We start from the raw sequence: 26,271 nt of genomic DNA on the forward strand, positions 1-26,271 counted from the left end.
CAATGACCAAGCAAGTCAACATCGTCTCCTCCTCCTGCTTCAACACCCTCCGCATGCTCCGCAAGATCTACAGATGGATCCCGACAGATACAAGAAAGACAGTCACCCAGGCCCTCGTCAGCAGCAGACTCGACTACGGAAACGCCCTCTAAGCGGGAGCCCCAACCAAGCTCATCAATCGACTACAATGCATCCAAAATGCCTTGGCACGACTGAGCCTCGATGTACCACATCACCCCCACCTGAGAAACCTACACTGGCTCCCCATCAACAAGAGGATATCCTTCAAGCTCCTCATCCACGCACACAAGGCACTCACAAGAACGGCCCAGCCTACCTCAACAGACGGCTCTCCTTCTACACCCCCAACTGCCAGCTACGCTCCGCCGACCTCACTCGCCACCGTCCGTCGCATCCGAAGAACGACCACCTGCGCGAGATCCTTCTCCGACCTCGCCGCCAAGACATTGAACACCCTCCCACTGAGCCTACGACAGACCCAAGACCTGCTGACCTTCAGGAGGATACTAAGACCTGGCTGTTCGATCAGTAGCGGCCCCCGGCTTAATAAATGACTGATTGTTTCTCTAGTTGGCATTTGCCAGGGGATGTTCAGATACATTGGTTGAATTAAACCTTGGAGCAGCACTTGTAGCGTTGACTCTTGGAGTCTTGTAGTGTGTGCTGGAGGCGGTAGAACTGTCTTAATGTTCCATAGAGCTCAGAAAATCCAGACTCTCTATCTCAGAGCTCGACCTCTGTGGCTTGACCAGTAGAACTGCAATAAAGAAGGTGACCTTGACCAGTTCTACCTCTCCCAACCTTTGAACGGATCCATGAGGAAATAAGTCCTTGTCTGGAAAGCAGATCCACACAAGGAGCAGCTGACAGAAGACCCTGCCTGGGAGGAAGATCTGCACAAGGCGCAGCTGACAGAAGGTCCTGCCTGGAAGGAAGATCTGCAGAAGGTGCAGCTGACAGAAGCCCCTGCCTGGAAGGAAGATCTGCACAGGGCACAGCTGACAGAAGGTCTGCCTGAAAAGAAGATCTGCACAAGGTGCAGCTGACAGAAGCCCTGCCTGGGAGGAAGATCTGCCCAAGGCGCTGCTGACAGAAGTCCTGCCTAGAAAGGAAGATATGCACAAGGCTCAGCTGACAGAAGTCCTGCCTAGAAAGGAAGATATGCACAAGGCGCAGCTGACAGAAGTCCTGCCTAGAAAGGAAGATCTGCACAAGGCACAGCTGAGAGAAGTCCACCCTGGAAGGAAGATATGCACAAGGTACGACTGACAGAAGTCCACCCTGGAAGGAAGATATGCACAAGGCACAGCTGACCGAAGCCCCTTCCTGGAAGGAAGATCTGCACAAGGCACAGCTGACAGAAGTCCTGCCTAGAAAGGAAGATATGCACAAGGCACAGCTGGCAGAAGTCCTGCCTAGAAAGGAAGATATGCACAAGGCGCAGCTGATAGAAGTCCTCCTGGAAGGAAGATATGCACAAGGCACAGCTGGCAGAAGTCCTGCCAAGAAAGGAAGATATGCACAAGGCACAGCTGATAGAAGTCCTCCTGGAAGGAAGATATGCACGAGGCGCAGCTAACAGAAGTCCAGCCTAGAAAGGAAGATATGCACAAGGCACAGCTGGCAGAAGTCATGACTGGAAGGAAGATATGCACAAGGCACAGCTGACAGAAGTCCAGCCTAGAAAGGAAGATCTGCACAAGGCGCAGCTGACAGAAGTCCACCCTGGAAGGAAGATATGCGCAAGGCACAGCTGAGAGAAGTCCTGCCTAGAAAGGAAGATCTGCACGAGGCGCAGCTGGCAGAAGTCTTGACTGGAAGGAAGATCTGCACAAGGCGTAGATGACAGAAGTCCTGCCTAGAAAGGAAGATATGCACATGGCACAGCTGGCAGAAGTCCTGCCTAGAAAGGAAGATCTGCACGAGGCGCCGCTGGCAGAAGTCATGACTGGAAGGAAGATATGCACAAGGCACAGCTGACAGAAGTCCAGCCTAGAAAGGAAGATATGCACAAGGCGCAGCTGACAGAAGTCCAGCCTAGAAAGGAAGATCTGCACAAGGCACAGCTGGCAGAAGTCCAGCCTAGAAAGGAAGATATGCACAAGGCACAGCTGATAGAAGTCCACCCTGGAAGGAAGATCTGCACAAGGCACAGCTGAGAGAAGTCCTGCCTAGAAAGGAAGATATGCACAAGGCGCAGCTGGCAGAAGTCCTGCCTAGAAAGGAAGATCTGCACAAGGCGCAGCTGACAGAAGTCCACCCTGGAAGGAAGATATGCGCAAGGCACAGCTGAGAGAAGTCCTGCCTAGAAAGGAAGATCTGCACGAGGCACAGCTGACAGAAGTCCTGCCTAGAAAGGAAGATATGCACAAGGCACAGCTGGCAGAAGTCCTGCCTAGAAAGGAAGATATGCACAAGGCGCAGCTGATAGAAGTCCTCCTGGAAGGAAGATATGCACAAGGCACAGCTGGCAGAAGTCCTGCCAAGAAAGGAAGATATGCACAAGGCACAGCTGATAGAAGTCCTCCTGGAAGGAAGATATGCACGAGGCGCAGCTAACAGAAGTCCAGCCTAGAAAGGAAGATATGCACAAGGCACAGCTGGCAGAAGTCATGACTGGAAGGAAGATATGCACAAGGCACAGCTGACAGAAGTCCAGCCTAGAAAGGAAGATCTGCACAAGGCACAGCTGGCAGCAGTCCTGCCTAGAAAGGAAGATCTGCACAAGGCACAGCTGGCAGCAGTCCTGCCTAGAAAGGAAGATATGCACAAGGCACAGCTGGCAGCAGTCCTGCCTAGAAAGGAAGATCTGCACGAGGCGCAGCTGGCAAAAGTCCAGCCTAGAAAGGAAGATATGCACAAGGCACAGCTGACAGAAGTCCTGCCTAGAAAGGAAGATCTGCACGAGGCGCAGCTGGCAAAAGTCCAGCCTAGAAAGGAAGATCCGCACAGGGCGCAGCTGGCAGAAGTCCTGACTGGAAGGAAGATATGCACAAGGCACAGCTGAGAGAAGTCCACCCTGGAAGGAAGATATGCACGAAGCGCAGCTAACAGAAGTCCTGCCTAGAAAGGAAGATCTACACAAGGTGCAGCTGGCAGAAGTCCTGCCTAGAAAGGAAGATCTGCACGAGGCGCAGCTGGCAGAAGTCCTGACTGGAAGGAAGATCTGCACAGGGCGCCGCTGACAGAAGTACAGCCTGGAAGGAAGATCTGCACAAGGCGCAGCTGACAGAAGTCCTGCCTGGAAGGAAGATCTGCACGAGGCGCAGCTGACAGAAGGTCTGCCTGGCGATGACCTTAAAGCAGTGAGAGACCAACAAACCACAAGATCCGTCAAGCCCAGCTAGCCACACTGGACACAATGTACACCAAAGGCCTCATTTAGATTTCAGCGGATGGTTTATTCCATCACAAATGTGACAGGTATCCTGCCCGCCCCATTAAGAATGCATTACATCCTGTGGCAATTATAATAAGGCAGGCAGGATATCTGTCACGTTTTGATAATGCCTTGCCGTCGTTTGCAGAGTTTTACTCCGCGGAACTCCACGAAGTGCCATAGAAACTCTGTCGCACTCTGCAGACTTCCGCTAGTGCAGAGTTTATTAAGTTGCACTGCTCTCACTGATTTTTAGTGCCAGTACTATAAAAGCCTGCTTTAACAATTGCATCATTTAATGATCAAGAATTTCTTTTTTCAATTTTCAATCTTAGAAAACAAATATATATACTGTGTGTACAACAACATAAACAAGTATTATATATACTATTATATACAATAAATATACAACACATTTGAAATGACAAATTTTTCACTTATACCACATCCATACTTCTTTCATCCTTCCCAAACATACTACAAACAAAACAATCCCAAAGGGCACCAAAATCCAAATATAAAATGAAAATAGATTTAAATCCAAATCATCAATGGTCGAAATTATTCTGAAATGATGTTTAAGGCACTTTTTTTGTAACAAATTCTTGACAAAAAAGCGGATTGAGATGAGCTATGGTGATTCCTTAGAAAGGGTGACCTGGGATAATGGTCGACGCGTTTCGAACCCTGAAACTTGTGGGGTTCTCATCAGGACCAAGAAGACTCTACAAAAAACAAAACATAACCATTTGTAGGTGAACTAAAAAATTAACTTAAGTGTGCCTCCCCAATGGCGCTTCCCCTACCTTGAGTCTTTGCTACCATTCTCCTATGTAGTGGTGGTATATGGGAATCTAAAAAAATTGTTGAAAGTTCTGATTAGGTCCTTCTTTACATGACAAACATTGCAGGTTAGTCATATTCATGCATCACATCTCTTATTCTCTCATTCTCTACCCCGACACTTACCCCAATGGGAGGAAGATGATCTGATGGCGGACACACAGCGTGGGCGGCTCGCCTAAGGCTGTTGAGTAGTTTGGATGATCTTTTTCTGTAAGGTTAAAAAAGTAACCACCAATTACGGACTTGTGACCTGCGTTAGCACTTGGTTAGCGCCGAACTGGAAACGCGCTCGCATATTGAAACCTTTCTTTGCTGAGCTGCGCGCCACAACCGGTATTAAAATAGAAGTGATTCCACAATTTTCTTTTGCTTAGCGTCCTGCTTTCTGTTAAAGCAATCTCGGACTTGGATGCAGTCTTACCTGAATCAAGCAAAACTTTCTGAGTTAATCAGAGTCCTAGTTCGACAAAAACGTCCTGGTGAGCCATGGCACAGATTGAATTCAGTCAGTGCCTGAGTGAGTGTGGAAAATTACTTCCTGTATGTCACATGATCGGTCTCACGTAGCAAAGCATTCTGGGACCAGAAGTCCAATGTATATAAAAGGTGGTTCTAAACGAAATGAAAATGTTTTTAAGGTCGTCCTATTGTACCATAGATGGGGCTGTCTGTGTGGGTGTAGAACAATATTCCCTTTATATCGCATAGTCGTTGTTGCGTGAAGCATTGTGGGAACTGAAGTCCTGTATGTCCTGAGGTAGTCCAAATGAAGTGACTGTTGCGCATGGGCAGTGGGGGTTCTTAGAATTCAAGATATTGCTTTAGGTGAATGTTGCGAGGCACAGGTAGGTGGGCAGTTCTCATGGTGAACCCAATATTTAGTATGAAGGAAAAATATAAAGGTTCGCAGTTCAACACTTCTCAATCAGTATTCATAGTGTTAGAAAGGCAATGTATATCTTGATGTTATCATCCAGGGGTGCCTTCTGAAAGTTTTGAGGAGGGCCCTCTCAAAGCTTGAAAATTTCTGAAATTTCATTGAGGCCATTTATTGCGGTATTATATTTCATAATTAACAGAGCTTCCCGCTGGCTCAGTCTGGCATCCAGGTCACTGCCGCGTTTGTCATTTTCGATTTTTGATATTACCGTCCATGAGAGTTCAGATTCCTTATGCTCATTTGACATCCAATGGTTGACGAGTGGTGCATTTGCCACATGTCTTCTTATCCGAGATTTGTGCTGGGTAATCCTTTGACGGATCTCTTGCGTGGTCTTCCCAATATACAGTTTTGGACATGGGCATAATATCCCATAAACTACATTTTTCGTTTTGCAGTTAGTAAAGCTTTCATGCTTCCAATGAGTGCCTTCAAAAGAGAAAACTGATCCTTCTACTGTTTGCTCACAGCATGTACAGGTCCCACATTTATGATGTCCCAATATTGGAGGGAGTTGAAGCATTTGTCTGAGATTGAGTTGTTGTTCATTGGGCAATGCTGCCCTGACCAGATGGTTTGCCACGTTCATATCTTTCTTAAATGCAAACAATGGCAATTCCGAAAAGTCCTCATGTAGATCTTTAACTAAATGCCAGTTGGTATTGATCATTTTCTTTAGTTGGTGTGCATTGGGACAAAAAGCTGTTACGCACACGATTCTAGTGGATTCCTGTTTTTTCTTTTTTTCAAGCAGCGAGTCCCTGGGGACCCACCATGCTCGTTTAAGGGCGTGTCTCACAAGTTTCTTTGGGTACCCTCTTTCAACCAGTCTTTCGACGAGCTGGGAGGCATGTGCAAAGTACTCATCCTTACAACAACAATTCCTCCGTATCCTCAAGAATTGTCCGAAAGGCAAATTCTGTCGTAGACTTCTTGGGTGGTAACTTGTGTAATGGAGGCTTTTATTTCTGTCCGTTGTTTTCCGATATAGAGTTGTTCCTAAGCCGCCTTTAAGGGAAAAACTTTAACATCCAAGAATGTAATTGCTCGATTTGATGATTCCGCAGTGAATTTAATGTCCTGTGTTTTTGAATTAATCCAGCCGACAAATTCCTCCAGAAGTTCTTGGGATCCGGTCCAGATAAAGAAGACATCGTCTATGTACCTCATATATTTAGAAATGCTGTCCGAGTATGGGTTGTTATTGTAAATGAATTTTTCTTCATATAGTCCCATGTAGAGAACTGCCAGCTCAGGTGCAAAGGGGCAGCCCATGGCTACTCCTTTTACCTGGAAGAAGAATTCGGAGTCGAATGTGAAGAAGTTTCTCTGTAAAGCAAATTTTGCTAAATTTAACAAAAATTCTGTGGGGACCCTTCTGGGGCGTGGTCTAGAATCCAGAAAAAACTCCAACGTCTCCAATGCTTGTTCTTGTGGTATTTGAGTATAAAGTGAAGTGACGTCCATTGTCACCAATAATTGATTTGTAATGTCAAACTGTACAGTCTTTATTCGGTTCAAAAAAGCTGTGGTGTCTTTCAAATGAGCTGGTACTTCGTTGACAAATGGCTTCAGAAAGAAATCAATATATTTCGCCACTGGTTCTATGAGAGAATCACAGCCCGAAACAATTGGGCGTCCTGGCAGATTTGTGTCATCTTTATGTAACTTGGGGAGAACATAGAACACCGGTATTCTGGGACTTGTATTTTGAAGGTAGAGAAATTCTTTAGGACCAAGGATCCCACACTCAAAACCACTTTGAATGATCCTGAAAAGTTCGGATTGTAGATCATTTGTGGGGTTCTTTCCGATCCGACGATAACAGTTGGTATCATTGAGTTGCCTAAATATTTCTTCCTTATATTTGTTTACATCCCAGACCACTATTCCTCCTCCCTTATCGGCCTGTTTTATGACCACAGTTTTGTCATTTTTTAATGTCAATGGGGCATCCTTTTCACTTTTTTGAAGGTTGTATTTGATGTATTGCTTTTTATGTTCAATTGCTGATATTCCTGAAAGCAAAGTCCTTTCAAATGTTAAAACCTCTTTTGGAATTTTATACCCAGGAGGGATAAAGGTAGATTTCTTTTTAAGTCCAGTGACTTCCAACATATTGGAAGGGGGAGAATCTTTAAAGAAAGTTCTGAGTCGAATCATACGGCAAAACTCCATTGCTTCCAATTTCATCTTAACGAAGTTTGTAGGTTTTGTGGAAAAGTAAATTTTGCCATGTTGTATGTGCCTACGTGTTCCCCATCTTATGTTATATGTGCATGATCGATATGCATGTATTCCCTCCTGATCGATTAAAGACGCAATTACAGTTGTGTCCATCTCTAGTATGCCAGTTTCCAGTCATCGTGAAAGCAACGAATATTAGGCCTATGTAAACCTACGTTGCCACATTTCACAGTGTGCACGTTAATTCATTGAATTGTCCCCGTTTCTAGGCCTCAAAAGGGCCCGGACTCAGATTCAGCTCCTGTCTCCTGAACCCTCTCCGAGGAGCGATACAGCCCCCACCTGCATCCCTGACCCTTCACTTACTTCATGCCTCGCAGTGCCCGGCCCGGCCTGGCTCTGCATCCCAGTCTGCCAAGAGTATGTTATGCTTCTAGTTATCAGTCCAGCCCTCCTTCTCTGCATTCCTAAGCTACTGCATCGCATCAATAGTTTCCGTCATGGTCTAGCCTTTATGTCTCCATGTAAGAGAAATACTGTATTAATATTCATAGAATATTCCTCGCACACGCAACACATGTAGAATTATGCATGCACCAGTCTTAGTGTCTAGTAGCCTTTGCCCTGATAACTTTTGGATTCTATCAATATGTACTCCAAACACCAGATACCAGATATGCCTTGGGTACATGTCGCTCTGACACTCCAGACTTTAGTCTCCTCTTCTAGCGCAGATGTCATAGCCCCCAGTTCTCCCTGGTAACACGTCATTGCCCGTTTGCGCGCACCACTAGGTTAGAGGTCCCAGCTGCTCAGGTAGCCCCCTCCATGTTTCCGCCCCGTTTATGACATTTCTGTTACGTTTACATCACATGTCTATGTATACGCCCTGTACACGCCTTCTTGTTACATCATTTTGCCCTTATCTTTCGCGACTGCTACGAGTCACGCCTACTGCTACGCCTACTGTATTGAATGTAATGCAATTGTTTTAATATATATATACTGTGGACTGTTACAAAAAGTTACCCATCCTCTCTTGTCCTTTCCCGTTTCCTGGCAGCTGCCATTCCGTTCTATTGCAGGCTGTCCTGTTCCTGTCCTTTATGCCTGATTAAAGCCTGTCGACTCAAGATACCTCGAATCCTGACTCTTATTTATTGAGCTATCTGTTTTATTGATTGTATTAAAAAATAGTACCGGTAATTAATTATTTATTTACCACATAATGGCGCCCGAATAGGGACTTGCCCTTTCCCCACGCGCCGGCGAAGCCACGCAGGCCCCCTGACCCTCTGCAGCCGTGACGGAACTCTACTGCGCACCGGCAGATATTTCTGCTTCAAGTATCCCTCAGGCCCACGGAGGAGACGGAGGTTGCGGTCCAGCATCCAGACGAGGCGGTGAGGAACGCGGCGAGTCCCGACCAGAGCCCAAGCCGAGAGTCCAAGGTCCGAGGTATCCGGAGGCCCACCTGTAACTGAAGTCCGAAGTTCGTAGTCCGTCGTCGTAGCAGTCCAGTCCGAGGCCTTCCGTTCTTGCTGCCCGGTGAGTACCGTTGCTGGGGTAGTATCTAGACAGGGTCAATTAATTTGTCTCTGGTCCGTGGGTTTAGGTACGCAGATCCAACACGAAGTGTTCACCTAGGTGGACGCGGGTCCTGACGTGTCTCTTTATGGGACCGGTAAGTTTCGTGCTGTTTTAGCAGTGCATCTAGTCATTCTAGTAAGTTCTGTTCTCGAGAAATTCATGTGTTCTGTCCGAATTGTTATTTTAAATGTTATTTCATGTGTTTTCAATGTCGTGGTATGAGTGATTTGTTTTTCCAGTTATTATTGTGTTTATCGTGTATTGTATTGTGTCCAGATTCCAGCCTAGGCAATGCCTCTATTCTCGAAATTACGTCAGTTAAAAACCAGAAAAGGATTGCTCGAGGAAGCAGTTCCTGTCCCGCCTAGGGACAGTCCAGGTCATTTTATGTATCATAAGCATGGCCTAAGTGCCATATTATATCTAGACTTATGGGTGGATTACACCAAGGAATTAGAAGAGAAATATAGATGGCCCGTATCAGGTACGTGGGATGTCGAGTGCATCATGCGAGTAGAAGAAGTATTATGGAAAAAGAAAGCCAGACAGTCCCAGAAAGACGCCATCGAGTTATGGCGCAAAGAATCTCATAGAAAAACCGAAAAAGAAATCAGAAAAACAGAATTAAGTAGGGAATCCTCAGAAAGAGCCCAAGAAAGGGAATTGATCGAAGTAGGTGAACGAGTTAAAGCCGAACAGTCAGACAGACAGAGAAATGCCCTTATTAAGGGTATGTATCCTCTTCTTGCCGAGGGCTTGCCGAAAGCAACCCCGGAAGCACCATGTAATTTTCCGCCGCCATTAGTTCCGATCAAGCTACGTCACAAACCGACCGCAGCTGATATTTTTCTCTCGTCCTATTTGGACGACACAGTCCCAGAATATGCAAATCCTGTTCCGCCAGCTCCCGTAAATAATGTAATTCCTGTTCCTCCAGCCACCGGGGCACCCGTTACAGCACCTGTTACGGTACCCCCGGTCCAGCCTACAGTACATGTACCCGCTACATCAGTCACTCTCCCAGCACGTACAATACCCGTCGACAATTCTAGTCTAGGGGCCACGGGGGGAAGTCCTCCTGGAACCCCGCCTCAACACAGACGTCTAACGTTACTCGAGCTACATGAACGAGCGTTACAGCGTTCGCCCAAGCTTCAGTCAGTTGCAGATATCAAGCGAGCCCTTACCGAATGCCGTTATGATCCAGTCCCAGGCGATGATGATATGGTCCTGTATTCATTGCGTGTAAGACGGGTGACCGAATATTTGGACACCCTGCCGAATATGAAAGGATATCTAGACAGAATATATAGTTTCATCCGTACACGAGTAGATCCAGAAAGTATTGGCAACGCCATGGTCCAAAGAAAAGTCGAGATTCAGCTCATGCTTTTAAAGTTTCTAATTAATTGTTTAATAAGGGAACAAGATTATCCGGATAAAGATCCGGAAGAAATGAAAGTCCTGACCAGGTGGAGTGACCATATAGCCGAGGGAAGACACAAGACACAGAACTGTATAGAGAGTATGTACAAGAAAATCCGTAGGGAAATAATAAAGTTACACGAGAAACGAGAAGCAGCACAAGTAACCGAGAAAGAAGACAACTCTGATACTGAAGAGGTAGACGACGAGAATCCCTCCAGAATAGCGTATGTAGGTAGAACTAGACTTCCCGACCGACATTCACGCCTAGAACACAAGAACATTTTCCCTTCTCCAGCACCAGAACAAAGTTCTCTTGAGCAAGTATTTCAAGTTACCGATCACATTCTGAAATCACGAATCGGTTATAGTGAACTTAGTACCATGCATGAACAAGAACTAGCCCGATCAGCAGTCCGATGGACTACTGATTCTACCACTTTTCCAGACGAAATAGTGGCACGAATGTTTCTGAAACTGCCCCCAGCCGAGCAGCGACTGGTGGGTATGTATATGATCCAGCACCTCATTACACTGTATGAGGGACAGCATTCTGATCCAGGTCCGTTACATGATGTTCTGAACGAGTTACTCCAGTATAGATGGAGAGGTCTAGGTACTGATTTAATTAGTATCATTCTAGAACAGCGCCACAAATATCGAACGTTTCTGAATCCGCATTTTGTTCGTGTCTCACCTCCAGAAAGTAAATCATTTTACATAGATAGACAGCATCCGTTACGAGAAGTACACCCAGTTAGGACAGCGGGTGGTGAGCTAGAACGAGTATTTGTTTACACCCCTATCACAAAGATGGAACTCTTAGAGATGAAAAAGTTAATTCCCTGTCACGACAAAGATCCAGCAGGGTTCCATCGAGAATTAAAAGACATGCTCCGTATGGGAGAATACACGTATCCTGATATCATTAAAATGTTAAAGGTCCTGTTGCCCGCAGGGGTATATGAAAAACTCAAGGAAAAAGAATGGGAGGTGGGAGAGAAAAAGATAGATTGGACAGCTCTAGAAGCTGAAGATAATTCACGAGTACCAGGTACCGGTCTTGGGGGTAAAGTTAAAGAATTGCCAGAGTTATTGATACAGGTTTTGCCAAGGTTACTAGCCACGAAAAAGGAAGATTGGGATGCAATCTCAGCTTGTAAACAGAAACAGGATGAAGACACTAGTGATTTTTATTCTAGATTTGAAAAATGTTTTATTATTAACAGTGGTTTGAAAACAAGTAGTGAATCGTACCCTCATCTTTTTGTTACCAAACTAGTCGAGAATTCAAGTCCACAAGTTAAAAATCGAGTATTGAAAGTCAAAAGTAGTTGGCAAGCTAATACTCCGTCACAGATGTTACAAATGCTCCAGTATCACCAGAACAGAATCAGGGAAGAGCAAGAACACGAAAGGAGACGTATGAAAGACACGAAAATGAAAGTATTAGTTGCACAATCTGTTCCACAAGACAGTCAGAAGAGGGGTCCGAATCAAGCCAGTCATCCTGCAGCTCCCGTTAAAGGGACTTGCAATTACTGTAAACAGCCAGGTCATTTTATAAACGAGTGTGCAGTTCTGAAACACAACATAGCTACTGGCAAGACTAAAGAAAGACCACGTCCGCCTAGACAAGAACAAGTTTCACAGACTTCTCAGCCACCACAGAATGCACAACAGACAGTTCCAGCACCGCAGCCTATCGCTGCAACACAGCATGTTACACAGCAAATGTACCAGTATGCCCAGACAGAGTATCCAGAGTATCAGCAGTATTCATGAAACAGCCTAGAGAGGGAGGTAGGCTTGCCTCTCATCGAGATACCTGTAGATCAAGAGGGTCCCTATCTACACAGTCAAGTATTAGGGAAAGACAGAAAGTTTTTGATTGATACAGGGGCAAGTAGGACTACTATCAGTCATGACGAGGTTCCAGGGGCTCCGCTCTCAGGCTCTAAAAATGTTTCCCTTGGATTTTCAGGAAAGCCGATTGTTAATGAAATTTCGAAACCAATCACTCTAGAAGTTGGTCCATTGTCCCGAACTACTGATTTGTTACTTACGAAATCATGTCCAGAAAATTTGTTAGGCATTAAAACATTAAAAGAATTAGGTGCAGTAATTTGCTGCTCCCCAGAAGGGGTCAGATTGTTTCTGAGAGACTTTAAAGGTCATTATGTATTACGTGATTTTGATCCAAGATTATTGAATGTACCACAGCATTTATGGGCGCAAGGTCCAACTGATGTAGGTTGTATGCATATCACACCCCATCGTGTGACTCTCAAGCAAGGTATAGTTTTGCCACGAATCAGACAGTACAGATTGCCACCTGAGGCTGTAGCAGCCTTATCCAAAATTATTGACGAACTTATTGTTCAAGGAGTGGTTGTAGAAACTGACTCCAATGTATGTAATTCTCCTATCATTCCAGTCCTGAAACGTACTGATCCAAATGCACCTCCAGTATATCGATTAGTGATTGACCTTCGAGAGCTTAATAAATGTATCATACCGCAGTACCCAGTAGTCTCAGATATTTCTTCCCTATTGACAGCCATTGATTCTAAAGCTACATTCTTAACAGTTATCGATCTCAAGAACGCATTTTTCAGTGTCCCCATTCATCCAGACAGCCAGTACCTTTTCGGTTTTTGTTTAAATGGAAGAAGCTATAAATTCACACGAGCTCCTCAAGGTTTCACAGAAAGTCCTAGTATTTACAGTCAAGCACTTAAGAGACAACTAGACAATATTCACATGCCAACTGACACTGCCCTGCTCCAGTATGTTGATGATCTACTGATCACAGCCCGTTCTGAACGTGACTGCGAGCGTGCGTCACTCACGGTTCTGTATTTTCTGGCCGAGCAGGGGCACAAGGTGTCCCCTTCCAAATTACAATTCTGTGTCCAGCAAGTGGTCTACTTAGGACACTTACTGTCCAAGTGGGGTAGGCAGTTGACACCAGACCGTATCCAGTTAATAGCGAGTCTTCCACAGCCCAAGACACAGAAGGAGGTACGAGCTTTTATTGGCCTCACTTCTTATTGCAGACAATGGATTCCTCAGTATGCATTTCTAGCCAAGCCACTGATACAGTTAACGACACAGGAGGCAGCCGTATCGACTGTCCTCCCTTGGACCCAGGAACATACACTTGTTTTCAATGAATTAAAGAAAGCCTTATGCCAAGCACCTGTTCTAGCAACACCGAACTACAGTAAGCCTTTTACACTTTTTGTCACAGAACGTGATGGTACTGCATTATCTGTTCTCACACAAGATCAAGCAGGACAGTACAAACCCTGTGCTTATTTTTTGAGCACATTAGATCCAGTAGCCCAGGCTCTGCCTGCGTGCCTCAAGTCAGTTGCAGCCACAGCTCTAGCTATCAGACAAAGTGATTCCATAGTATTAGGACACTCCCTGACAGTACAAGTTCCACATTCCGTGGAAGTTCTTTTAAACCGAACACAGACTCAGCACTTGACAATTGCACGTTTAACAGGTTATGAACTGACACTGTTTCAGCTACACATAGAAATCAGACGCTGCAACATTCTAAATCCTGCTACACTGTTACCGTCAGTTACTTCAAATCCTGCCACACATGAATGTGTGGAAGTTGTTAACACTATGACAAAGCCAAGACAAGACCTGACAGACATTGCATTACCTAATCCCGACCTGACACTTTATGTGGATGGTTCATGTATGAGAACAAGTACAGGAGAACTAGTAGCCGCGTATGCAGTGACTACTGAAACTGAAGTTATAGAAACACATCGTATTGACACCCTGTCTGCTCAAGCAGCAGAGCTAGTTGCTCTGACCCAAGCCTGCATACGTGCCAAGAACCTGAAAGTAAACATATATACAGATTCACGTTACGCATTCGGAGTCGTACACGACTTTGGAGTGCTCTGGCAGGAGAGAGGTTTCATGACTTCTCATGGAACCAAGATTCAGCATGGTCTCCTCATTCAAGCTCTGTTAGAGGCAATACATTTACCGACAGCTATCGCTATCATGAAGTGCAAGGCACATACGAAAGTTACTGACATCATTTCCCAAGGTAACGATCTAGCAGATCGAACAGCCAAGCTTACAGCTCAGACCCCAGACATTCTAGTTAACACGACACAGACACTCACTCCAGATCCGACTACTTGTATGACAGTCAAGGACCCTACACAAGATGTCATAGACATACAGTTACACGCTACTCCCGAAGAAATCAAGAAATGGTCCGAACAAGGAGGGGTCCAGACAGATCAAGGATGGTTGACGAAGGGAAAAGCCACATGGTTTCTCCCCGACTCTATGGTTCAAGTCATTATTAATACCGCACATAGTCCAGCACATCTAGGAGAAAAAGCTATGTTAGACAGTATTCAGAACCTTTGGTTCAACAAGCACTTACGAGCTGCAGCCAAGCAGAAAGTCCGTACCTGTATGATATGTTGTCAGTTCAATCCAGGTAAAAGTGTCCCGGTGGAACAAGGTGGATTCCAACCTCCTGACCACCCTTTTGAAGTCCTCCAGATGGATTATATTCAGATGGAGCGATGTCGAGGTTTCAAGTATATCCTCGTAGTTGTATGCGCTTTGTCCAGGTGGACAGAAGCATATCCAGTTCCAGATTACACAGCCGCGACCACTGCCAGGCAGTTGGTTCGTGAGTTCTTTCCCCGCTATGGACTCCCTAGGGTCGTGTATTCAGATAACGGCCAGCCATTCTCATCTGAGCTCATGAAACATGTTTCCCTTCTGTTAGGGTACCAGTGGAAGTTCCATTGTGTACGCCATCCTGAAGCAGCCGGTCTCGTAGAGAGACATAATCAGACTTTGAAAATCCGCATTGCAAAAGTATGTAGAGAAAAAGGTGTAGACTGGCTGGTTGCCCTGCCAGTTGCTTTATTTTATATGAGGATGGTTGCACATTCCAGATCAGGTCTGTCCCCGTATGAGGTCGTATTCGGCCGCCCCCCAAACATGTGGGGTACACCTAGACCCCGCAGTATTACAGATGTTTCCAGTAATATGCTGACAGATTACCTAGCTTCCTTGATGTCTGCCCTACACTCTTGTCGTTCACAGGTTGCCGCCGCATTTCCAGACAACACCGAGGTGAAACCGCATGAAGTCGTTCCCGGTGATCACGTATTTGTCCGGAATTTTGATCGTTCAAGTCCGCTGGAGCCCCGCTGGAAGGAGCCTCGCATGGTGTTGCTTACAACAAGGACCGCCGTCAAACTTGAAGGCAGGAAGGGGTGGGTCCACCTGGGCCATATCAAAAAATTCCATGGATTACGAGAAAAGACTTTTGCTAAGGACTGCCTTATTCCTAAAGACTGCCTAAAAACAGACTCTGAACTCAAGCTTCCCCTGTTAGAGAAAACTCCGCAACAGGAGTATAAGGAGAAGCTTCGGTCTAGTAAAAAAAAGTCAGCCAGTTTAATTGTCTAAGTCCCTCTCGGGTGAAACGGTTAGACAGGTTCCTGACATGTATGAGATAGACCCCCATAGTGAGAGAGTTAGTCAAAACTCTAAAAGATGTATTATCATTTTATTTTTCTTGATATTTTTGAGTCTTATGGTTACCTGCACAAGTTATGCTTTACATTTTATGTTTTCCAATTTCACATGTACATATGTTTTCTAATGCTACAGTAGAGCACACATTTAGTGATCTGCCTCCTCACGAGCTATCCTATCGGCTTGCTATGCGAAATAACACATTCATTCGAATGTTACACTATTCACACCAGACCAGCAATGCCACTAATTGTTGGGTGTGTGGTCGACTCCCCCCTTTCCAGACACCGAAGGGAGTTCTGCCACTCTTTCCTTATCCGTTTTCACATAATGGTTCATGTGGAGCATGGTCCACTTTAACGTCATCCTCCAATGATATGTCCCTTCTGAATAGAACATGTTTTCCAGACAAGCAAGGTCTCTCCCATAGAACAGGGTTAGATCTAGAAAATGAAGTATATGATTTAGGTAATTATTCCTCGAATTTCATGGTCCTGAATGTTCAGTCTGATACTACTCCAGATTTGCCTGCTATTTCAGTACTACCGGTCAAAGGCGAATTATGTGTCAGAAAGAATGGTTCCGCACATGTAGGACATAGTGATTGTACTACTACTGTCGAGTATAGTGACAGTGGGAAATCTATTTTTAAAGCCTCACGTCATTCTTATTTTGTTTGTGGTCAGACCGCATATGTTCGTCTGCCCCTCGATTGGGATGGAACATGTTACATTGCCTTCCTACTGCCACCAGTTTTTCTAGCCCCATCTGATTATCACAGAAACACACATCTAGTACACGTCAGACCTAGAAGGGAGATCGAGTCCCCAATTGTCGATCAAACTGAAACTACCCTATAACAGTATCAAGACTTCAATAAAGGTTTCTTCTTCTTTATAGGACCTATCCAGAATAGTAAGTTAATACGTAGGTTAACCAGAACCCTTGAAGCAGTAGTGAATGAGACTACTTCTGCTCTAGGTAACTTAACTGAAGAGCAATCTGCTATGAGATTTGTCGTGCTCCAAAATCGTCTCGTTCTTGACGTCATACTGGCCGATAGAGGAGGAGCATGTAGAGTCATCGGATCTAGTTGCTGCATTTTCATTCCTAATAACGCGCCGTCTGTTTATTCAGCTATAACCAGACTTCATAAAATTGCCCATCAGTTACACCAGAATCCAGGCACCTGGACATGGTCCGGTTGGCTCTGGAGTATTATATCTGCCTGGGGATGGAAAGTATTGTCATTCCTAGGTATTGCAGTAATGATCATATTCAGTTGCTGCCTCTGTATACAATGTGGCCCTGCGATTTGCGGCATGTGTGCTACCTCTTGTATTCCTAGTCCTAAATCCCGTTCCAAGACAATTCGAGACGAGCAGATGATGCTATATGAAATGATAGATGGTATCATGAATATTGATGTTTCCTGATGGAAACGTAGGGCACAAGGAGGGAATGTGGAAAAGTAAATTTTGCCATGTTGTATGTGCCTACGTGTTCCCCATCTTATGTTATATGTGCATGATCGATATGCATGTATTCCCTCCTGATCGATTAAAGACGCAATTACAGTTGTGTCCATCTCTAGTATGCCAGTTTCCAGTCATCGTGAAAGCAACGAATATTAGGCCTATGTAAACCTACGTTGCCACATTTCACAGTGTGCACGTTAATTCATTGAATTGTCCCCGTTTCTAGGCCTCAAAAGGGCCCGGACTCAGATTCAGCTCCTGTCTCCTGAACCCTCTCCGAGGAGCGATACAGCCCCCACCTGCATCCCTGACCCTTCACTTACTTCATGCCTCGCAGTGCCCGGCCCGGCCTGGCTCTGCATCCCAGTCTGCCTAGAGTATGTTATGCTTCTAGTTATCAGTCCAGCCCTCCTTCTCTGCATTCCTAAGCTACTGCATCGCATCAATAGTTTCCGTCATGGTCTAGCCTTTATGTCTCCATGTAAGAGAAATACTGTATTAATATTCATAGAATATTCCTCGCACACGCAACACATGTAGAATTATGCATGCACCAGTCTTAGTGTCTAGTAGCCTTTGCCCTGATAACTTTTGGATTCTATCAATATGTACTCCAAACACCAGATACCAGATATGCCTTGGGTACATGTCGCTCTGACACTCCAGACTTTAGTCTCCTCTTCTAGCGCAGATGTCATAGCCCCCAGTTCTCCCTGGTAACACGTCATTGCCCGTTTGCGCGCACCACTAGGTTAGAGGTCCCAGCTGCTCAGGTAGCCCCCTCCATGTTTCCGCCCCGTTTATGACATTTCTGTTACGTTTACATCACATGTCTATGTATACGCCCTGTACACGCCTTCTTGTTACATCATTTTGCCCTTATCTTTCGCGACTGCTACGAGTCACGCCTACTGCTACGCCTACTGTATTGAATGTAATGCAATTGTTTTAATATATATATACTGTGGACTGTTACAAAAAGTTACCCATCCTCTCTTGTCCTTTCCCGTTCCCTGGCAGCTGCCATTCCGTTCTATTGCAGGCTGTCCTGTTCCTGTCCTTTATGCCTGATTAAAGCCTGTCGACTCAAGATACCTCGAATCCTGACTCTTATTTATTGAGCTATCTGTTTTATTGATTGTATTAAAAAATAGTACCGGTAATTAATTATTTATTTACCACAGTTTCGAGGGGACGAAGGATAAACCTTTGTTCAATATGGCAATTTCTGATGAGGTCAATGTGCGTGTGGACAGATTGAAAACTGAGTAGGTTTTTAATTCTTGTAATACTGTCAGCGCGTTCTCATTTCCCATGGTTGTTGGTTGTAGCGCATCCGTCCTCGTCCTCTCCGTTGGCCTCTCCCTAAAAAAGTAGTTTGATTTTGTTGTTGTTGTTGTTGGGGATGAGGTTGCTGATCTTGTTGGTTATCCCTTCTGTTTTGTTTGTTCCTTGATCCACCAGAATCAGACTCGCCTCCTGATGAGGATGATGAAGTGTCCGAAAATGTAAGGAATTTGTTCCGTGATCTCCCTTGGTTATCTCCAAGGTAGCGTCTTGATTCTGATCTTAAATAGAAGTCTTTGTGCAGATACGGATATGTTGATTCCAGAGAGAAATTCTTTTTGTCAAGATCAAATGTATTACTTTTCTGATTTACTGTAAATTCCTTAAATTCTAAAATCTCTTTTTCAATTTTATCCAAAAGGGCTTTTGAGTCCGTAATTAATTGGTTGTTTTGGATTTCAGTTTCCAACACATTGATTTCCTCCAATTGTTTAAGTGAAATTCTGTGTGCCGTTTCAACAGTTAAGACCATGAGGTCTCTGCTGCATTTGGTCTCAATGCAGCTAAAGTTTCTTTTATATTCCGGGTCGTCCGTGAAAACCACTGGAATATTGTGTATTTGCAGTCCAGTTGGTATAGTCCCTGCCTTCAAATGTAACAACAAAAAATGTCCGTGCAAATCCGTCCGGATTTGTTTTTTGCATAATCTAATTAATTTTTCGGATTCGTTCTGAGTTTTAGCTGAGGTGCTCAATGTAGCAGAAGCGAACACCGGGGGGGCACTAATAAGGTTACGAATATGCTCTTCACTATAAGCGAAAGTATCTTTTTCAGCCATACCCAATATTCAGATATTCCACATAAAAATTGGTTAATGACAAACAAACATACAAACAAATGACACTTACTACCACAGTGGGCCCTACTAATGGGACATGTGTATTACGAACCTATAGCAGGGTTCTTAACTGCCTATTTGAAGTGGTAGCTTGTCACACTTCAAAGTAAGCCTCGCGAGCAGCTGCTCGCTCTTAGACCAGAAACCGGGAATGGGCTTTGGCTCTTAACCAGTCAGGCTAAACCGACCAAACTTTAGATAACAAAACGTGTGCCAGGACTGATAGGTTTTTTAGAGACTATTTACTCATGACCTCTATGAACATAACATAAACGTCTGCTTTAACAATTGCATCATTTAATGACCAAGAATTTCTTTTTTCAATTTTCAATCTTAGAAAACAAATATATATACTGTGTGTACAACAACATAAACAAGTATTATATATACAATAAATATACAACACATTTGAAATGACGAATTTTTCACTTATACCACATCCACTCTTCTTTCATCCTTCCCAAACATACTACAAACAAAACAATCCCTAAGGGCACCAAAATCCAAATATAAAATGAAAATAGATTTAAATCCAAATCTCAATGGTCGAAATTATTCTGAAATGATGTTTAAGGCACTTTTTTTGTAACAAATTCTTGACAAAAAAGCGGATTGAGATGAGCTATGGTGATTCCTTAGAAAGGGTGACCTGGGATAATGGTCGACGCGTTTCGAACCCTGAAACTTGTGGGGTTCTCATCAGGACCAAGAAGACTCTACAAAAAACAAAACATAACCATTTGTAGGTGAACTAAAAAATTTACTTAAGTGTGCCTCCCCAATGGCGCTTCCCCTACCTTGAGTCTTTGCTACCATTCTCCTATGTAGTGGTGGTATATGGGAATCTAAAAAAATTGTTGAAAGTTCTGATTAGGTCCTTCTTTACATGACAAACATTGCAGGTTAGTCATATTCATGCATCACATCTCTTATTCTCTCATTCTCTACCCCGACACTTACCCCAATGGGAGGAAGACGATCTGATGGCGGACACACAGCGTGGGCGGCTCGCCTAAGGCTGTTGAGTAGTTCGGATGATCTTTTTCTGTAAGGTTAAAAAAGTAACCACCAATTACGGACTTGTGACCTGCGTTAGCACTTGGTTAGCGCCGAACTGGAAACACGCTCGCATATTGAAACCTTTCTTTGCTGAGCTGCGCGCCACAACCGGTTTTAAAATAGAAGTGATTCCACAATTTTCTTTTGCTTAGCGTCCTGCTTTCTGTTAAAGCAATCTCGGACTTGGATGCAGTCTTACCTGAATCAAGCAAAACTTTCTGAGTTAATCAGAGTCCTAGTTCGACAAAAACGTCCTGGTGAGCCATGGCACAGATTGAATTCAGTCAGTGCCTGAGTGAGTGTGGAAAATTACTTCCTGTATGTCACATGATCGGTCTCACGTAGCAAAGCATTCTGGGACCAGAAGTCCAATGTATATAAAAGGCGGTTCTAAACGAAATGAAAATGTTTGTAAGGTTGTCCTATTGTACCATAGATGGGGCTGTCTGTGTGGGTGTAGAACAATATTCCCTTTATATCGCATAGTCGTTGTTGCGTGAAGCATTGTGGGAACTGAAGTCCTGTATGTCCTGAGGTAGTCCAAATGAAGTGACTGTTGCGCGCGGGCAGTGGGGGTTCTTAGAATTCAAGATATTGCTTTAGGTGAATGTTGCGAGGCACAGGTAGGTGGGCAGTTCTCATGGTGAACCCAATATTTAGTATGAAGGAAAAATATAAAGGTTCGCAGTTCAACCCTTCTCAATCAGTATTCATAGTGTTAGAAAGGCAATGTATATCTTGATGTTATCATCCAGGGGTGCCTTCTGAAAGTTTTGAGAAGGGCCCTCTCAAAGCTTGAAAATTTCAGAAATTTCATTGAGGCCATTTATTGCGGTATTATATTTCATAATTAACAGAGCTTCCCGCTGGCTCAGTCTGGCATCCAGGTCACTGCCGCGTTTGTCATTTTCGATTTTTGATTTTACCGTCCATGAGAGTTTAGATTCCTTATGCTCATTTGACATCCAATGGTTGACGAGTGGTGCATTTGCCACATGTCTTCTTATCCGAGCTTTGTTCTGGGTAATCCTTTGACGGATCTCTTGCGTGGTCTTCCCAATATACAGTTTTGGACATGGGCATAATATCCCATAAACTACATTTTTCGTTTTGCAGTTAGTAAAGCTTTCATGCTTCCAATGAGTGCCTTCAAAAGAGAAAACTGATCCTTCTACTGTTTGCTCACAGCATGTACAGGTCCCACATTTATGATGTCCCAATATTGGAGGGAGTTGAAGCATTTGTCTGAGATTGAGTTGTTGTTCATTGGGCAATGCTGCCCTGACCAGATGGTTTGCCACGTTCATATCTTTCTTAAATGCAAACAATGGCAATTCCGAAAAGTCCTCATGTAGATCTTTAACTAAATGCCAGTTGGTATTGATCATTTTCTTTAGTTGGTGTGCACTGGGACAAAAAGTTGTTACGCACACGATTCTAGTGGATTCCTGTTTTTTCTTTTTTTCAAGCAGCGAGTCCCTGGGGACCCACCATGCTCGTTCAAGGGCGTGTCTCACAAGTTTCTTTGGGTACCCTCTTTCAACCAGTCTTTCGACGAGCTGGGAGGCATGTGCAAAGTACTCATCCGTACAACAATTCCTCCGTATCCTCAAGAATTGTCCGAAAGGCAAATTCTGTCGTAGACTTCTTGGTGGTAACTTGTGTAATGGAGGCTTTTATTTCTGTCAGTTGTTTTCCGATATAGAGTTGTTCCTAAGCCGCCATTTAAGGGAAAAACTTTAACATCCAAGAATGTAATTGCTCGATTTGATGATTCCGCGGTGAATTTAATGTCCTGTGTTTTTGAATTAATCCAGCCGACAAATTCCTCCAGAAGTTCTTGGGATCCGGTCCAGATAAAGAAGACATCGTCTATGTACCTCATATATTTAGAAATGCTGTCCGAGTATGGGTTGTTATTGTAAATGAATTTTTCTTCATATAGTCCCATGTAGAGAATGCAATATAAAGGGAATATTGTTCTACACCCACACAGACAGCCCCATCTATGGTACAATAGGACGACCTTAAAAACATTTTCATTTTGTTTAGAACCACCTCTTATATACATTGGACTTCTGGTCCCAGAATGCTTTGCTACGTGAGACCGATCATGTGACATACAGGAAGTAATTTTCCACACTCACTCAGGCACTGACTGAATTCAATCTGTGCCATGGCTCACCAGGACGTTTTTGTCGAACTAGGACTCTGATTAACTCAGAAAGTTTTGCTTGATTCAGGTAAGACTGCATCCAAGTCCGAGATTGCTTTAACAGAAAGCAGGACGCTAAGCAAAAGAAAATTGTGGAATCACTTCTATTTTAAAACCGGTTGTGGCGCGCAGCTCAGCAAAGAAAGGTTTCAATATGCGAGCGTGTTTCCAGTTCGGCGCTAACCAAGTGCTAACGCAGGTCACAAGTCCGTAATTGGTGGTTACTTTTTTAAACTTACAGAAAAAGATCATCCGAACTACTCAACAGCCTTAGGCGAGCCGCCCACGCTGTGTGTCCGCCATCAGATCGTCTTCCTCCCATTGGGGTAAGTGTCGGGGTAGAGAATGAGAGAATAAGAGATGTGATGCATGAATATGACTAACATGCAATGTTTGTCATGTAAAGAAGGACCTAATCAGAACTTTCAACAATTTTTTTAGATTCCCATATACCACCACTACATAGGAGAATGGTAGCAAAGACTCATGGTAGGGGAAGCGCCATTGGGGAGGCACACTTAAGTTAATTTTTTAGTTCACCTACAAATGGTTATGTTTTGTTTTTTGTAGAGTCTTCTTGGTCCTGATGAGAACCCCACAAGTTTCAGGGTTCGAAACGCGTCGACCATTATCCCAGGTCACCCTTTCTAAGGAATCACCATAGCTCATCTCAATCCGCTTTTTTGAAAAGAATTTGTTACAAAAAAAGTGCCTTAAACATCATTTCAGAATAATTTCGACCATTGAGATTTGGATTTAAATCTATTTTCATTTTATATTTGGATTTTGGTGCCCTTAGGGATTGTTTTGTTTGTAGTATGTTTGGGAAGGATGAAAGAAGTATGGATGTGGTATAAGTGAAAAATTCGTCATTTCAAATGTGTTGTATATTTATTGTATATAATTGTATATATAATACTTGTTTATGTTGTTGTACACACAGTATATATATTTGTTTTCTAAGATTGAAAATTGAAAAAATCAATTCTTGGTCATTAAATGATGCAATTGTTAAAGCAGACGTTTATGTTATGTTCATAGAGGTCATGAGTAAATAGTCTCTAAAAAACTATCAGTCCTGGCACACGTTTTGTTATCTAAAGTTTGGTCGGTTTAGCCTGACTGGTTAAGAGCCAAAGCCCATTCCCGGTTTCTAGTACTATAAAAGCAGCACGAACGGCACTACGCGTTGTGCCAGAGGGCGCTGCTGCTTTCTGCCGCTCAAATTGACATTCTAATCGAGTAGCAGCTTCATCAACGAGAATGGCAGATTTCTACACTCGAGTGGTCGCAACCTACCGCAATGAGAAATCTCGCCAGGAGGAGGTCTAGTGCATTATATTTTCTCACAAGCGCTCGCCACCTTACCGTTGGAGAACTGCTAGAGAAAAAAACTCAGTTCTGCATTACTTCATGGAGTTTTTTGGAACTCCGCACTCTGGGCAAAAATTCGCGAGCTCCGCCGGCAGAGCTGAATTCTTCGCCCACCCCTAGTTTTGAGGCAATAATCTGTTGGACAAACTCTAAACTAGGACACAATAAGTGTTGTAGAAGAAGTGAGAACCACGGCCTTGTGAGTATCAGGCCGTTATTTGACTTCTGATATACCCCACAGAGTGAGTGAGCAGCCAGAGAGCAGTAGAGGGACCGAAGGCAGGAAATGAGATAAACTAGAAGATGGGAAATATGGAAAGGTGGAAATGCCGCATCACCTGTGGATAACTGAGACCTCCTCCCGCTCTGCCAAATGCCCATCCGGTCACAAAGTGGCATCCTGGGCCCCAAACGGACAATGTCATACCAGATGCCATGTAATGGTGGAAAAGGGGGGAAAAAAAGTAATATGCACACATCTGCTGCGGGGATATGGCAGGTAAATTATTGGGTGTGATGGATTCTCTATAAGTACAAAATGACTGATATTGTTGAATATTAAATTATATGAATCAACGTTTGTTTGCCATATCTGCGCTTATAATGTAAAGGACGGGCCTTACAGTGAACCCCTCGTTCGGTTTTACACAGAAGCCCCGGAAGGAGCTGCATCTTACAGAACTTTATCTACTTTAGGAAGAACTAAAGACCGCTTTTTAAAGTTGTCTTTCAGGCCAGAACCAGGCTCTGTAAGCTGCACTAGTTTCAGGGAGATGGACAGATGTTATGGTGATAGGAACCCCCCCAACCCACAATAATGTTCCAATCTTCTAGGGTAGAAGAAACCAGAAATGCTTCAACCAAGGTAGCTGTTGAAAGTGTCAATGGTGACTTATGAACAGCGAGGTAAAGACAGGAGTTGGTATTTGAGATGATCATAAGTGAATCGGAAAGAATAAGAAGAAGTGTGTAAATGGAGTTACTTTCGTTGTATACTTCGTAAAGAGTTACTGGAAATTTTGCAGCCCAGCCTGATCCATCTCTTTTTCTAAAATCTATTCTTGTTTAAATTAAATCTTGACCATATGCGTCTATCTTAAGCAAAACCTCAAGCACTTGGGTGCCCCGTGAGCGCCTTTACTTTGCTCAGTTACTCTGTGAACGCTCGTAAATCACCTCCTTTTCAGACATTAATAAGATATCACCTGATCAACAGAACCTTTAGTTAAATATCTGTGTATGATGAAATATTTCTTGCTAATTTTTAAAGGTGGTAAAGAAGAAGAGGGAGATTTACTAATATTTTGCGCCGTATTTGCATCACAAAAGTGGCACAAAACAGCGCAAAATCTTTTTTTCCTAATTTACTTTCCAGCGCAAAATTTTTTTAGCGCTGGAAATAATGTAAAAGTAATGTGAAACTGCGCATAGCACTGCTTCGCATTACTTCACACATTGGGACCTGCCAAGGGGGGTGCATGGGCATTCCCGTGCAACCACCCAAGATTTCTCATGCTAAACCCATTTTACCAAAATCAGTAGATTGGGTTAAGCATGAGAAAACTGCACCCTTTTAAACAAGACACAAGGAAGGAGAACTGAATTAATTTCTCCTTCCTTCTCTGACTTTGCATGTGTGCTGCACTGTGCAACATGCATGCAAAGTGGGAAAAGCCTTCCCTCATGTCTGACATAGTATTTTGTACAGGAACGGTGTCCTTCCTGTACAAAACCGATGCTGGACTCACACACACACCCTAGCGCTCTGGTGCTAAGGTGTGTGCATGGCGCACGGCTGCTGTAATCAGTGCCGACGCAAGGGAAAGGGAAGGAGAGAGCCATATCTTTGAAAATATGGTGCTCTCCTGTTCCCTTCCTGTCACGCCACACAGCGCTGCCTCGCGGGGGGAGGGCTGTGCTGCATTGTGTGGAGATTTGGTAAATCTTCCCCGAAATGTCTTTTACCACTATTGTGAATTCTCATTCCATTATGTTTCAATTTAGTAATTTTAAATATTTTTACATCCA

The 26,271-nt window shown here is 44.0% G+C and overlaps 1 protein-coding gene across 1 annotated transcript in view; it reads left to right on the forward strand.

Moving 5' to 3' along the window:
* The window catches only part of LOC144805415 (uncharacterized), a 60,964-nt gene that overhangs the window by 25,523 nt on the left and 9,170 nt on the right, over positions 1-26,271 (forward strand). The window lies entirely within an intron of this gene.

This window comes from Lissotriton helveticus, chromosome 1_2, assembly GCF_964261635.1.
Source record: "Lissotriton helveticus chromosome 1_2, aLisHel1.1, whole genome shotgun sequence".
Lineage (NCBI taxonomy): Eukaryota > Metazoa > Chordata > Amphibia > Caudata > Salamandridae > Lissotriton > Lissotriton helveticus.